This window comes from Hyla sarda, chromosome 9 (genome assembly GCF_029499605.1).
Source record: "Hyla sarda isolate aHylSar1 chromosome 9, aHylSar1.hap1, whole genome shotgun sequence".
NCBI classification, from domain to species: domain Eukaryota; kingdom Metazoa; phylum Chordata; class Amphibia; order Anura; family Hylidae; genus Hyla; species Hyla sarda.
The window spans coordinates 173,405,337-173,420,106 of NC_079197.1; the positions used below are offsets into that span (position 1 = coordinate 173,405,337).

General features: G+C 48.8%; 2 protein-coding genes across 4 annotated transcripts in view; one reads left to right on the top strand and one right to left on the bottom strand.

Moving 5' to 3' along the window:
* Positions 1–14,770, bottom strand: part of LOC130290563 (RNA-binding protein Nova-2-like) — a 159,436-nt gene that overhangs the window by 44,617 nt on the left and 100,049 nt on the right. The gene's annotated exons all lie outside the window — the stretch shown is intronic.
* EXOC3L2 (exocyst complex component 3 like 2) overlaps positions 1–14,770 on the top strand; it is a 104,306-nt gene that overhangs the window by 10,447 nt on the left and 79,089 nt on the right. Inside the window, exon 1 of one of the 3 annotated variants that reach the window (XM_056538371.1) lies at positions 3,186–3,245. The exons of the other annotated variants lie outside the window; for them this stretch is intronic. The gene's annotated coding sequence lies outside the window, so the exon portion shown is untranslated. Of the gene's footprint in view, positions 1–3,185; positions 3,246–14,770 lie in introns of those variants that run through there. 3 annotated transcript variants of the gene reach the window in all.

Sequence of the window (14,770 nt, forward strand, 5' to 3'; positions counted from 1 at the left end):
ATCATCACTAGGGATACCCATAAAATCATCACTAGGGATACCCATAAAATCATCACTAGGGATACCCATAACATCATCACTGGGGATACCCATAACATCATCACTAGGGATACCCATAACATCATCACTAGGGATACCCATAACATCATCACTAGGGATACACATAACATCATCACTGGGGATACCCATAACATCATCACTGGGGATACCCATAACATCATCACTGGGGATACCCATAACATAATCACTGAGGATACCCATAACATCATCACTGGGGATACCCATGCCATTACTGATTAATATAGTAATGATAGTACTCCTCTGTCTAGTGAGTAGTATAGTAATGATAGTACCCCTCAGCCTGACGTGGTGACTGGTATAGAAATGATAGTACTCTTCTATTTGGTGACTAGTATAGTAATGATAGTGCCTCTCTGCCTGGTGAGTAGTGTAGTAATGATAGTACCCCTCTGCCTGACGTGGTGACTGGTATAGAAATGATAGTACTCTTCTATTTGGTGACTAGTATAGTAATGGTAGTACCCCTTTCCCTGGTGAGTAGTATAGTATTAGTTCTACCCCTCTGCCTGGTAAGTAGTATAGTAATGGTCATGCCCTTCCTCCTGGTGAGTATTATAGTAATTATAGTACCCCTCCTCCTGGTGAGTAGTTTAGTATTGGTTGTACCCCTCTCCCGGGTAAGTAGTGTAGTAATGGTAATACCCCTCCTCCTGGTGAGTAGTATAGTATTGGTTGTACCCCTCAGCTTGGTGAGTAGTATAGTAATGGTAGTACCTTTCCTCTTGGGGAGTATTATAGTAATTATAGTACCCCTCTTCCTGGTGATTAGTATAGTATTGGTTTTACCCCTCTGCCGGGTGAGTAGTATAGTAATGGTAGTACCCCTCTGTCTTGTGAGTAGTATAGTATTGGTCGAACCCCTCTGCCTGGTGAGTAGTATAGTATTGGTTGTACCCCTCTGCCGGGAAAGTAGTATAGTATTGGTGGTACCCTTCCTCCTGGTGACTAGTATAGTATTGATTGTACCCCTATGTCTGGTCTGGTGAGTAGTATAGTAATGGTAGTACCCCTCTGCTGGGTGAGTAGTATAGTAATGGTAGTACCCCTCCTCCTGGTAAGCAGTATAGTAATGGTAGTACCCCTCCTCCTGGTGAGTAGTATAGTTATGGTAGTACCCCTCCTCCTGGTAAGCAGTATAGTAATGGTAGTACCCCTCCTCCTGGTGAGTAGTATAGTTATGGTAGTACCCCTCCTCCTGGTAAGCAGTATAGTAATGGTAGTACCCCTCCTCCTGGTAAGCAGTATAGTAATGGTAGTACCCCTCCTCCTGGGGAGTAGTATAGTAATGGTAGTATCCCTCCTCCTGGTAAGCAGTATAGTAATGGTAGTACCCCTCCTCCTGGTGAGTAGTATAGTAATGGTAGTACCCCTCCTCCTGGTAAGCAGTATAGTAATGGTAGTACCCCTCCTCCTGGTTATCAGTATAGTAATGGTAGTACCCCTCCTTCTGGTGAGCAGTATAGTAATGGTAGTACCCCTCCTTCTGGTGAGCAGTATAGTAATGGTAGTACCCCTCCTCCTGGTGAGCAGTATAGTAATGGTAGTACCCCTCCTTCTGGTGAGCAGTATAGTAATGGTAGTACCCCTCCTCCTGGTAATCAGTATAGTAATGGTAGTACCCCTCCTCCTGGTAATCAGTATAGTAATGGTAGTACCCCTCCTTCTGGTAAGCAGTATAGTAATGGTAGTACCCCTCCTCCTGGTTATCAGTATAGTAATGGTAGTACCCCTCCTTCTGGTGAGTAGTATAGTAATGGTAGTACCCCTCCTCCTGGTGAGCAGTATAGTAATGGTAGTACCCCTCCTTCTAGTGAGTAGTATAGTAATGGTAGTATCCCTCCTCCTGGTAAGCAGTATAGTAATGGTAGTACCCCCTCCTCCTGGTGAGTAGTATAGTAATGGTAGTACCCCTCCTCCTGGTGAGCAGTATAGTAATGGTAGTACCCCTCCTTCTGGTGAGTAGTATAGTAATGGTAGTATCCCTCCTCCTGGTAAGCAGTATAGTAATGGTAGTACCCCTCCTCCTGGTAATCAGTATAGTAATGGTAGTACCCCTCCTCCTGGTAATCAGTATAGTAATGGTAGTACCCCTCCTCCTGGTGAGTAGTATAGTAATGGTAGTACCCCTCCTCCTGGTGAGCAGTATAGTAATGGTAGTACCCCTCCTTCTGGTGAGTAGTATAGTAATGGTAGTATTCCTCCTCCTGGTAAGCAGTATAGTAATGGTAGTACCCCTCCTCCTGGTAATCAGTATAGTAATGGTAGTACCCCTCCTTCTGGTGAGCAGTATAGTAATGGTAGTACCCCTCCTTCTGGTGAGCAGTATAGTAATGGTAGTACCCCTCCTTCTGGTGAGCAGTATAGTAATGGTAGTACCCCTCCTCCTGGTAATCAGTATAGTAATGGTAGTACCCCTCCTCCTGGTAATCAGTATAGTAATGGTAGTACCCCTCCTTCTGGTAAGCAGTATAGTAATGGTAGTACCCCTCCTCCTGGTAATCAGTATAGTAATGGTAGTACCCCTCCTTCTGGTGAGTAGTATAGTAATGGTAGTACCCCTCCTCCTGGTGAGCAGTATAGTAATGGTAGTACCCCTCCTTCTGGTGAGTAGTATAGTAATGGTAGTATCCCTCCTCCTGGTAAGCAGTATAGTAATGGTAGTACCCCCTCCTCCTGGTGAGTAGTATAGTAATGGTAGTACCCCTCCTCCTGGTGAGCAGTATAGTAATGGTAGTACCCCTCCTTCTGGTGAGTAGTATAGTAATGGTAATATCCCTCCTCCTGGTAAGCAGTATAGTAATGGTAGTACCCCTCCTCCTGGTAATCAGTATAGTAATGGTAGTACCCCTCCTTCTGGTGAGTAGTATAGTAATGGTAGTACCCCTCCTCCTGGTGAGTATTATAGTAATGGTAGTACCCCTCCTTCTGGTGAGTAGTATAGTAATGGTAGTACCCCTCCTCCTGGAGATGTGACATGTCAGGTTGCACATATCCTTGCAGTGTCCTCTCTTCCATTTTGAAGCTCATATCAATGAAGCTCCGGGGAGAGGACTTCCTGCTCGGTGAACTGCGTCCTACTGATAAATATTTAACTTTTATAGCTAGTTCAATGCTGGCGTCTTGTCATTGCACCGCAGCCGCTGCCAGAGACCAGCCTGAGAGCCGTAAGTCCTATTCATGGGGGAGACACTGGGGAATGGGGCAGGTGGAGGAGGTGTGTGTGAGGATGTCCTCTGCCATACTGATTACAGTCCCAGATGGACTGGGTTATAGTCTAGGGGCAAAGGGCGGACACTTCAGTGTTGGAGTTAATGACTGAGAGGGAGGACTATGGCCCAATTCTTAGGTGTCAGTCAACATGAATAGTCTCCATTTTGGAAATATTTAGAGTTTATTTTTTTGAAACTGAAAGTTTCACAATGAAGCCTCCAATAGAAGACAATTCCTAAATGACAGTACCATAAAATCCCCAACAGTAGTAGAATGCAGTGCCTAATACTAGTTAAATGCAGTATGTAAATAGTGTCATATAGTCCCCTTAACAAAACAGTCCCTATATAACAGTGATATATAGTGACCTAATAGAAGCAAAGTGCTGTTCCATAACAGTGCCATATAGTCCTCAATAGTAGTACACTGCAGTCCGAAATAATAGTATAATGTGGTCAGTAAATAATAGGGCCATATAGTTCCCTAAGTGAAGCACAGAGCAGGTCCTAAATAGTGCCGTATAGTCCCCTAAGAGAAGTACAATGCTTTTCTTAAATAATAGTGACATATAGTCCCCTACTTAACTTTTAATGCAATCTCTATATAACAGTACCATATAGTCCCCTAAAAAAAGTGCATTACAGTCCATAAATAATAGTGCCATATAGTCCCCTAACTTAAGTATAATGTAGTCCCTATATAACAGTACCATATAGTCCCCTAATAGAAGCACAATGCAATTCCTAAATAATGGTGCCATATAGTCCCCTAATAGAAGTACAATGTATTTCCTAAATAATGGTGCCATATAGTCCCCTAATATAAGCACAGGGCAGTCAGTAAATAATGGTGCCATATAGTCCCCTAATATAAGCACAAGGCAGTCAGTAAATATTAGTGCCATATAGTCCCCTACTTAACTTTTAATGCAATCTCTATATAACAGTACCATATAGTCCCCTAATAAAAGTGCATTACAGTCCATAAATAATAGTGCCATATAGTCCCCTAACTTAAGTACAATGCAGTCCCTATATAACAGTACCATATAGTCCCATAATAGAAGCACAGTGCAATTCCTAAATAATGGTGCCATATAGTCTTCTAATAGAAGTACAATGTATTTCCTAAATAATGGTGCCATATAGTCACTTATAGAAGTACAGTGCAGTCAGTAAATAATGGTGTCATATAGTCCCTTATAGAAGTACAATGTATTTCCTAAATAATAATGCCATATAGTCCCTTATAGCAGTACAATGTATTTCCTAAATAATGGTGCCATATAGTCCCTTATAGAAGTACAATGTATTTCCTAAATAATGGTGCCATATAGTCCTTTATAGAAGTACAGTGTTTTTCCTAAATAATAATGCCATATAGTCCCTTATAGAAGTACAATGTATTTCCTAAATAATGGTGCTATATAGTCCCCTAATATAAGCACAAGGCAGTCAGTAAATAATGGTGCCATATAGTCCCCTAATATAAGCACAAGGCAGTCAGTAAATAATGGTGCCATATAGTCCCCTAATATAAGCACAGGGCAGTCAGTAAATAATGGTGCCATATAGTCCCCTAATATAAGCAGAGGGCAGTCAGTAGGTAATGGTGCCATATAGTCCCCTAATATAAGCAGAGGGCAGTCAGTAAATAATGGTGCCATATAGTCCCCTAATATAAGCACAGGGCAGTCAGTAAATAATGGTGCCATATAGTCCCCTAATATAAGCAGAGGGCAGTCAGTAAGTAATGGTGCCATATAGTCCCCTAATATAAGCAGAAGGCAGTCAGTAAATAATGGTGCCATATAGTCCCCTAATATAAGCAGAGGGCAGACAGTAAATAATGGTGCCATATAGTCCCCTAATATAAGCAGAGGGCAGTCAGTAAATAATGGTGCCATATAGTCCCCTAATATAAGCAGAGGGCAGACAGTAAATAATGGTGCCATATAGTCCCCTAATATAAGCAGAGGGCAGTCAGTAAATAATGGTGCCATATAGTCCCCTAATATAAGCAGAGGGCAGACAGTAAATAATGGTGCCATATAGTCCCCTAATATAAGCACAGAGCAGTCAGTAAGTAATGGTGCCATATAGTCCCCTAATATAAGCAGTGGGCAGTCAGTAAATAATGGTGCCATATTGTCCCCTAATATAAGCACAGAGCAGTCAGTAAATAATGGTGCCATATAGTCCCCTAATATAAGCAGAGGGCAGTCAGTAAATAATGGTGCCATATAGTCCCCTAATATAAGCAGAGGGCAGTCAGTAAATAATGGTGCCATATAGTCCCCTAATATAAGCAGAGGGCAGACAGTAAATAATGGTGCCATATGGTCTCCTAATATAAGCAGAGGGCAGTCAGTAAGTAATGGTGCCATATAGTCCCCTAATATAAGCAGAGGGCAGTCAGTAAACAATGGTGCCATATAGTCCCCTAATATAAGAAGAGGGCAGACAGTAAATAATGGTGCCATATAGTCCCCTAATATAAGCAGAGGGCAGTCAGTAAATAATGGTGCCATATAGTCCCCTAATATAAGCAGAGGGCAGACAGTAAATAATGGTGCCATATATTCCCCTAATATAAGCACAGAGCAGTCAGTAAGTAATGGTGCCATATAGTTCCCTAATATAAGCAGAGGGCAGTCAGTAAGTAATGGTGCCATATAGTCCCCTAATATAAGCACAGGGCAGTCAGTAAATAATGGTGCCATATAGTCCCCTAATATAAGCAGAGGGCAGTCAGTAAATAATGGTGCCATATTGTCCCCTAATATAAGCAGAGGGCAGTCAGTAAATAATGGTGCCATATAATCCCCTAATATAAGCAGAGGGCAGACAGTAAATAATGGTGCCATATAGTCCCCTAATATAAGCAGAGGGCAGTCAGTAGGTAATGGTGTCATATAGTCCCCTAATATAAGCAGAGGGCAGTCAGTAAATAATGGTGCCATATAGTCCCCTAATATAAGCAAAGGGCAGTCAGTAAATAATGGTGCCATATAGTCCCCTAATATAAGCAGAGGGCAGTCAGTAAATAATGGTGCCATATAGTCCCCTAATATAAGCAGAGGGCAGTCAGTAGGTAATGGTGCCATATAGTCCCCTAATATAAGCACAGGACAGTCAGTAGGTAATGGTGCCATATAGTCCCCTAATATAAGCAGAGGGCAGTCAGTAAATAATGGTGCCATATAGTCCCCTAATATAAGCAGAGGGCAGTCAGTAGGTAATGGTGCCATATAGTCCCCTAATATAAGCAGAGGGCAGTCAGTAGGTAATGGTGCCATATAGTCCCCTAATATAAGCAGAGGGCAGTCAGTAGGTAATGGTGCCATATAGTCCCCTAATATAAGCAGAGGGCAGTCAGTAGGTAATGGTGTCATATAGTCCCCTAATATAAGCTCAGGGCAGTCAGTAGGTAATGGTGCCATATAGTCCCCTAATTTAAGCACAGGGCAGTCAGTAGGTAATGGTGCCATATAGTCCCCTAATATAAGCAGAGGGCAGTCAGTAGGTAATGGTGCCATATAGGCCCCTAATATAAGCAGAGGGCAGTCAGTAGGTAATGGTGTCATATAGTCCCCTAATATAAGCACAGGGCAGTCAGTAGGTAATGGTGCCATATAGTCCCCTAATATAAGTACAGGGCAGTCAGTAGGTAATGGTGCCATATAGTCCCCTAATATAAGCAGAGGGCAGTCAGTAGGTAATGGTGCCATATAGGCCCCTAATATAAGCACAGGGCAGTCAGTAGGTAATGGTGCCATATAGTCCCCTAATATAAGCAGAGGGCAGTCAGTAGGTAATGGTGCCATATAGTCCCCTAATATAAGCACAGGGCAGTCAGTAGGTAATGGTGCCATATAGTCCCCTAATATAAGCAGAGGGCAGTCAGTAGGTAATGGTGCCATATAGTCCCCTAATATAAGCAGAGGGCAGTCAGTAGGTAATGGTGCCATATAGTCCCCTAATATAAGCAGAGGACAGTCAGTAGGTAATGGTGCCATATAGTCCCCTAATATAAGCACAGGGCAGTCAGTAGGTAATGGTGCCATATAGTCCCCTAATATAAGCACAGAGCAGTCAGTAGGTAATGGTGCCATATAGTCCCCTAATATAAGCAGAGGGCAGTCAGTAGGTAATGGTGCCATATAGTCCCCTAATATAAGCACAGAGCAGTCAGTAGGTAATGGTGCCATATAGTCCCCTAATATAAGCACAGAGCAGTCAGTAGGTAATGGTGCCATATAGTCCCCTAATATAAGCAGAGGGCAGTCAGTAGGTAATGGTGTCATATAGTCCCCTAATATAAGCACAGAGCAGTCAGTAGGTAATGGTGCCATATAGTCCCCTAATATAAGCACAGAGCAGTCAGTAGGTAATGGTGCCATATAGTCCCCTAATATAAGCACAGGACAGTCAGTAGGTAATGGTGCCATATAGTCCCCTAATATAAGCACAGGGCAGTCAGTAGGTAATGGTGCCATATAGTCCCCTAATATAAGCAGAGGGCAGTCAGTAGGTAATGGTGCCATATAGTCCCCTAATATAAGCAGAGGGCAGTCAGTAGGTAATGGTGCCATATAGTCCCCTAATATAGGGCAGTCAGTAGGTAATGGTGTCACACAGAACAGTCATTGTTGATCTCTCGGCTCCGTCACCTTCCTGTCACCTTCACTGCTGGATATTCTAAATTTCTGTTACACATTTTCCCCATTAACATTAATTACAAAGACATTTATGACCGTGCAGAGAGAACGTTCTGGAACAAACCAGATAGCAGGTAGGTAATAGCCGACAGCCGCTCAGACGCTGAACATACAACAAAGAGGTAGATCTGGTTTGGGGTTTCAGGAAATAATAATAATAATAATCAACGACCATAAAGAAATTGTGTACGTTTTGCAAAACAAGAAAATGACTGCAGTGTGTTGTATAGGAAGTTGTATAGTCCTCTCATTGTCAGTGTCGTGTTGCCTCAGCAGTTCCCCAGCTCCTCCTTCTCTCCTGACAGGAAGTTGTGTAGTCCTCTTATAGCCAGCGGGGTGTTGTCTCAGCTTCTCTCCAGATTCTCCCTCCCTCCTGACAGGAAGTTGTGTAGTTTTCTCATTGTCAGTGTGGTGTTGTCTCAGCATCTCCCCAGCTCCTCCCTCTCTCCTGACATGAAGTTGTGTGGTTCTCTCATTGTCAGTGTGGTGTTGTCTCACCAGTTCCCCAGCTCCTCCTTCTCTCCTGACACAAAGTTTTGTAGCCCTTTTATTGTCAGTGTGGTGTTGTCTCACTAGTTACCTAGCTCCTCCCTCATTTTTGAGACAATGCATCATCCTCTGCTGTCTCAGGAGGCGTGGCTAGATCTTGTCTCTGAGCTGAAGCCCTGCCCCATTAGTGATGTCATCATCTCTGACCAGCACCCACAGCTTACATCACCATCTCCCTGTACACATATACATGCTGGGGGTTGTAGTTTTGCACTGGTTGGGAAACACTGACCTAGAAGAATTGATGCTGTTCTGAAGGAGGGTACAGCGCATATCGATTTAGATTTCTTTTCATTTTGCTTTGCATTTTGTTAATGGATAAAAATAAACAAATAACACTTTATCACACGACTGCCTAAAACTAAAACACAAAACAACCAAGGGATAAGCAAAAAAAAAGAGTTAAAAGGGTACTCCGGTGAAAACCTTTTTTCTTTTAAATCAGCTGGTGCCAGAAAGTTAAACAGATTTGTAAATTACTTCTATTAAAAATCTTAATCCTTCCTGTATTATTAGCTGCTGAATACTACAGAGGAAATTCTTTTCTTTTTGGAATTCTCTCTGATGACATCACGAGCACAGTTCTCTCTGCTGACGTCATTATAATAATAATAATAATAATAATAATGACTCTTTATTTATTGTTGTCCTTAGTGTGATTTGAGCCCAAGGCCCCAGCACTTCAAGGCAGCATTGCTAACCACTGAGCCACCGTGCTGCCCTTAGCATTCATCTGTTATGCATCTGCTATGCACAGTTGCTAAAATGGACAGAGATGTCAGCAGAGAGCAAAAGTAAAGTAAAGTAAAGTAATTTACAAATATGTTTAACTTTCTGGCACCAGTTGATTTAAAAGAAAAAAGGTTTTCACCTGAGTACCCCTTTAAGTAGAGTCCTGTTCAGGGGTTAAGTTGTATACAGAGATCAAGATCATCCAGGGAGCCCTCACTTCATCCAGGGAGGCCTCACTTCATCCAGGGAGCCCTCACTTCATCCAGGGAGCCCTCACTTCATCCAGGGAGGCCGCACTTCATCCAGGGAGCCCTCACTTCATCCAGGGAGGCCGCACTTCATCCAGGGAGCCCTCACTTCATCCAGGGAGCCCTCACTTCATCCAGGGAGGCCGCACTTCATCCAGGGAGCCCTCACTTCATCCAGGGAGGCCGCACTTCATCCAGGGAGGCCGCACTTCATCCAGGGAGGCCTCACTTCATCCAGGGAGCCCTCACTTCATCCAGGGAGCCCGCACTTCATCCAGGGAGCCCGCACTTCATCCAGGGAGCCCGCACTTCATCCAGGGAGGCCGCACTTCATTCATGGAGCCCTCACTTCATCCAGGGAGGCCGCACTTCATCCAGGGAGGCCGCACTTCATCCAGGGAGCCCGCACTTCATCCAGGGACCCCGCACTTCATCCAGGGAGGCCGCACTTCATTCAGGGAGCCCTCACTTCATTCAATGGACAGAGATGTCAGCAGAGAGCAAAAGTAAAGTAAAGTAAAGTAATTTACAAATATGTTTAACTTTCTGGCACCAGTTGATTTAAAAGAAAAAAGGTTTTCACCTGAGTACCCCTTTAAGTAGAGTCCTGTTCAGGGGTTAAGTTGTATACAGAGATCAAGATCATCCAGGGAGCCCTCACTTCATCCAGGGAGGCCTCACTTCATCCAGGGAGCCCTCACTTCATCCAGGGAGCCCTCACTTCATCCAGGGAGGCCGCACTTCATCCAGGGAGCCCTCACTTCATCCAGGGAGGCCGCACTTCATCCAGGGAGCCCTCACTTCATCCAGGGAGCCCTCACTTCATCCAGGGAGGCCGCACTTCATCCAGGGAGCCCTCACTTCATCCAGGGAGGCCGCACTTCATCCAGGGAGGCCGCACTTCATCCAGGGAGGCCTCACTTCATCCAGGGAGCCCTCACTTCATCCAGGGAGCCCGCACTTCATCCAGGGAGCCCGCACTTCATCCAGGGAGCCCGCACTTCATCCAGGGAGGCCGCACTTCATTCATGGAGCCCTCACTTCATCCAGGGAGGCCGCACTTCATCCAGGGAGGCCGCACTTCATCCAGGGAGCCCGCACTTCATCCAGGGACCCCGCACTTCATCCAGGGAGGCCGCACTTCATTCAGGGAGCCCTCACTTCATCCAGGGACCCCGCACTTCATCCAGGGAGCCTTCACTTCATCCAGGGAGCCCGCACTTCATCCAGGAAGGCCGCACTTCATTCAGGGAGCCCTCACTTCATCCAGGGACCCCGTACTTCATCCAGGGAGCCTTCACTTCATCCAGGGAGCCCGCACTTCATCCAGGGAGGCTGCACTTCATCCAGGGAGGCCGCACTTCATCCAGGGAGGCCGCACTTCATCCAGGGAGCCTTCACTTCATCCAGGGAGCCTTCACTTCATCCAAGGAGCCCGCACTTCATCCAGGGAGCCCTCACTTCATCCAGGGAGCCCTCACTTCATCCAGGGAGCCCGCACTTCATCCAGGGAGCCCGCACTTCATCCAGGGAGCCCGCACTTCATCCAGGGAGGCCGCACTTCATCCAGGGAGGCCGCACTTCATCCAGGGAGGCCGCACTTCATCCAGGGAGGCCTCACTTCATCCAGGGAGCCCTCACTTCATCCAAGGAGCCCGCACTTCATCCAGGGAGGCCGCACTTCATCCAGGGAGCCTTCACTTCATCCAGGGAGGCCGCACTTCATCCAGGGAGGCCGCACTTCATCCAGGGAGCCCGCACTTCATCCAGGGAGCCTTCACTTCATCCAGGGAGCCCTCACTTCATCCAGGGAGCCTTCACTTCATCCAGGGAGCCCTCACTTCATCCAAGGAGCCCGCACTTCATCCAGGGAGCCCTCACTTCATCCAGGGAGCCCTCACTTCATCCAGGGAGGCCGCACTTCATCCAGGGAGGCCGCACTTCATCCAGGGAGCCCTCACTTCATCCAGGGAGCCCTCACTTCATCCAGGGAGCCCGCACTTCATCCAAGGAGCCCGCACTTCATCCAAGGAGCCCTCACTTCATCCAGGGAGCCCGCACTTCATCCAGGGAGACCGCATTTCATCAAGGGAGCCCGCACTTCATCCAGGGAGCCCTCACTTCATCCAGGGAGCCTTCACTTCATCCAGGGACCCCGCACTTCATCCAGGGAGGCCGCACTTCATCCAGGGAGCCCTCACTTCATCCAGTGATGCCGCACTTAATCCAGGGAGGCCGCACTTCATCCAGGGAGCCCTCACTTCATCCAGTGAGGCCGCACTTAATCCAGGGAGGCCTCACTTCATCCAGGGAGCCTTCACTTCATCCAGGGAGCCCTCACTTCATCCAGGGAGCCCTCACTTCTTCCAGGGAGGCCGCACTTCATCCAGGGAGCCCTCACTTCATCCAAGGAGCCCGCACTTCATCCAGGGAGCCCTCACTTCATCCAGGGAGCCCTCACTTCAACCAGGGAGCCCTCACTTCATCCAGGGAGCCCTCACTTCATCCAGGGAGCCCTCACTTCATCCAAGGAGCCCGCACTTCATCCAGGGAGCCCTCACTTCATCCAGGGAGCCCGCACTTCATCCAGGGAGACCGCACTTCATCAAGGGAGCCCGCACTTCATCCAGGGAGCCCTCACTTCATCCAGGGAGCCTTCACTTCATCCAGAGACCCCGCACTTCATCCAGGGAGGCCGCACTTCATCCAGGGAGCCCTCACTTCATTCAGTGAGGCCGCACTTAATCCAGGGAGGCCACACTTCATCCAGGGAGCCCTCACTTCATCCAGTGAGGCCGCACTTAATCCAGGGAGGCCTCACTTCATCCAGGGAGCCTTCACTTCATCCAGGGAGCCCGCACTTCATCCAGGGAGCCCTCACTTCATCCAGGGAGGCCGCACTTCATCCAGGGAGCCCTCACTTCATCCAAGGAGCCCGCACTTCATCCAGGGAGCCCTCACTTCATCCAGGGAGCCCTCACTTCATCCAGGGAGCCCTCACTTCATCCAGGGAGCCCTCACTTCATCCAGGGAGCCCTCACTTCATACAGGGAGCCCTCACTTCATCCAGGGAGCCCTCACTTCATCCAAGGAGCCCGCACTTCATCCAGGGAGCCCTCACTTCATCCAGGGAGCCCGCACTTCATCCAGGGAGACCGCACTTCATCAAGCGAGCCCTCACTTCATCCAGGGAGCCCTCACTTCATCCACGGAGCCTTCACTTCATCCAGGGACCCCGCACTTCATCCAGGGAGGCCGCACTTCATCCAGGGAGCCCTCACTTCATCCAGTGAGGCCGCACTTAATCCAGGGAGGCCGCACTTCATCCAGGGAGGCCGCACTTCATCCAGTGAGGCCGCACTTAATCCAGGGAGGCCGCACTTAATCCAGGGAGGCCTCACTTCATCCAGGGAGCCCTCACTTCATCCAGGGAGCCCTCACTTCATCCAGGGAGCCGCACTTCATCCAGAAAGCCCTCACTTCATCCAGGGAGCCCTCACTTCATCCAGGGAGCCCTCACTTCATCCTGGGAGCCCGCACCTCATCCTGGGAGCCCTCACTTCATCCAGGGAGCCCGCACTTCATCCACGGAGCCCTCACTTAATCCAGGGAGCCCTCACTTCATCCAGGGAGGCCAAACTTCATCCAGGGAGGCCGCACTTCATCCAGGGAGCCCTCACTTCATCCAGGGAGGCCGCACTTCATCCAGAAAGCCCTCACTTCATCCAGGGAGCCCTCACTTCATCCAGGGAGCCCTCACTTCATCTAAGGAGCCTGCACTTCATCCAGGGAGCCCTCACTTCATCTAGGGAGGCCGCACTTCATCCAGGGACCCCGCACTTCATCCAGGGAGCCTTCACTTCATCCAGGGGGCCCTCACTTCATCCAGGGAGCCTTCACTTCATCCAGGGATCCGCACTTCATCCAGGGAGCCTTCACTTCATCCAGGGGGCCCTCACTTCATCCAGGGAGGCCGCACTTCATCCAGGGACCCCGCACTTCATCCAGGGAGCCTTCACTTCATCCAGGGGGCCCTCACTTCATCCAGGGAGGCCGCACTTCATCCAGGGACCCTGCACTTCTTCCAGGGAGCCTTCACTTCATCCAGGGACCCCGCACTTCATCCAGGGAGCCCTCACTTCATCCAGGGAGCCCGCACTTCATCCAGGGAGCCCGCACTTCATCCAGGGAGCCCTCACTTCATCCAGGGAGCCCTCACTTCATCCAGGGAGGCCGCACTTCATCCAGGGAGCCCTCACTTCATCCAGGGAGGCCGCACTTCATCCAGGGAGGCCGCACTTCATCCAGGGAGGCCTCACTTCATCCAGGGAGCCCTCACTTCATCCAGGGAGCCCGCACTTCATCCAGGGAGCCCGCACTTCATCCAGGGAGCCCGCACTTCATCCAGGGAGGCCGCACTTCATTCATGGAGCCCTCACTTCATCCAGGGAGGCCGCACTTCATCCAGGGAGGCCGCACTTCATCCAGGGAGCCCGCACTTCATCCAGGGACCCCGCACTTCATCCAGGGAGGCCGCACTTCATTCAGGGAGCCCTCACTTCATCCAGGGACCCCGCACTTCATCCAGGGAGCCTTCACTTCATCCAGGGAGCCCGCACTTCATCCAGGAAGGCCGCACTTCATTCAGGGAGCCCTCACTTCATCCAGGGACCCCGCACTTCATCCAGGGAGCCTTCACTTCATCCAGGGAGCCCGCACTTCATCCAGGGAGGCTGCACTTCATCCAGGGAGGCCGCACTTCATCCAGGGAGGCCGCACTTCATCCAGGGAGCCTTCACTTCATCCAGGGAGCCTTCACTTCATCCAAGGAGCCCGCACTTCATCCAGGGAGCCCTCACTTCATCCAGGGAGCCCTCACTTCATCCAGGGAGCCCGCACTTCATCCAGGGAGCCCGCACTTCATCCAGGGAGGCCGCACTTCATCCAGGGAGGCCGCACTTCATCCAGGGAGGCCTCACTTCATCCAGGGAGCCCTCACTTCATCCAAGGAGCCCGCACTTCATCCAGGGAGGCCGCACTTCATCCAGGGAGCCTTCACTTCATCCAGGGAGGCCGCACTTCATCCAGGGAGGCCGCACTTCATCCAGGGAGCCCGCACTTCATCCAGGGAGCCTTCACTTCATCCAGGGAGCCCTCACTTCATCCAGGGAGCCTTCACTTCATCCAGGGAGCCCTCACTTCATCCAAGGAGCCCGCACTTCATCCAGGG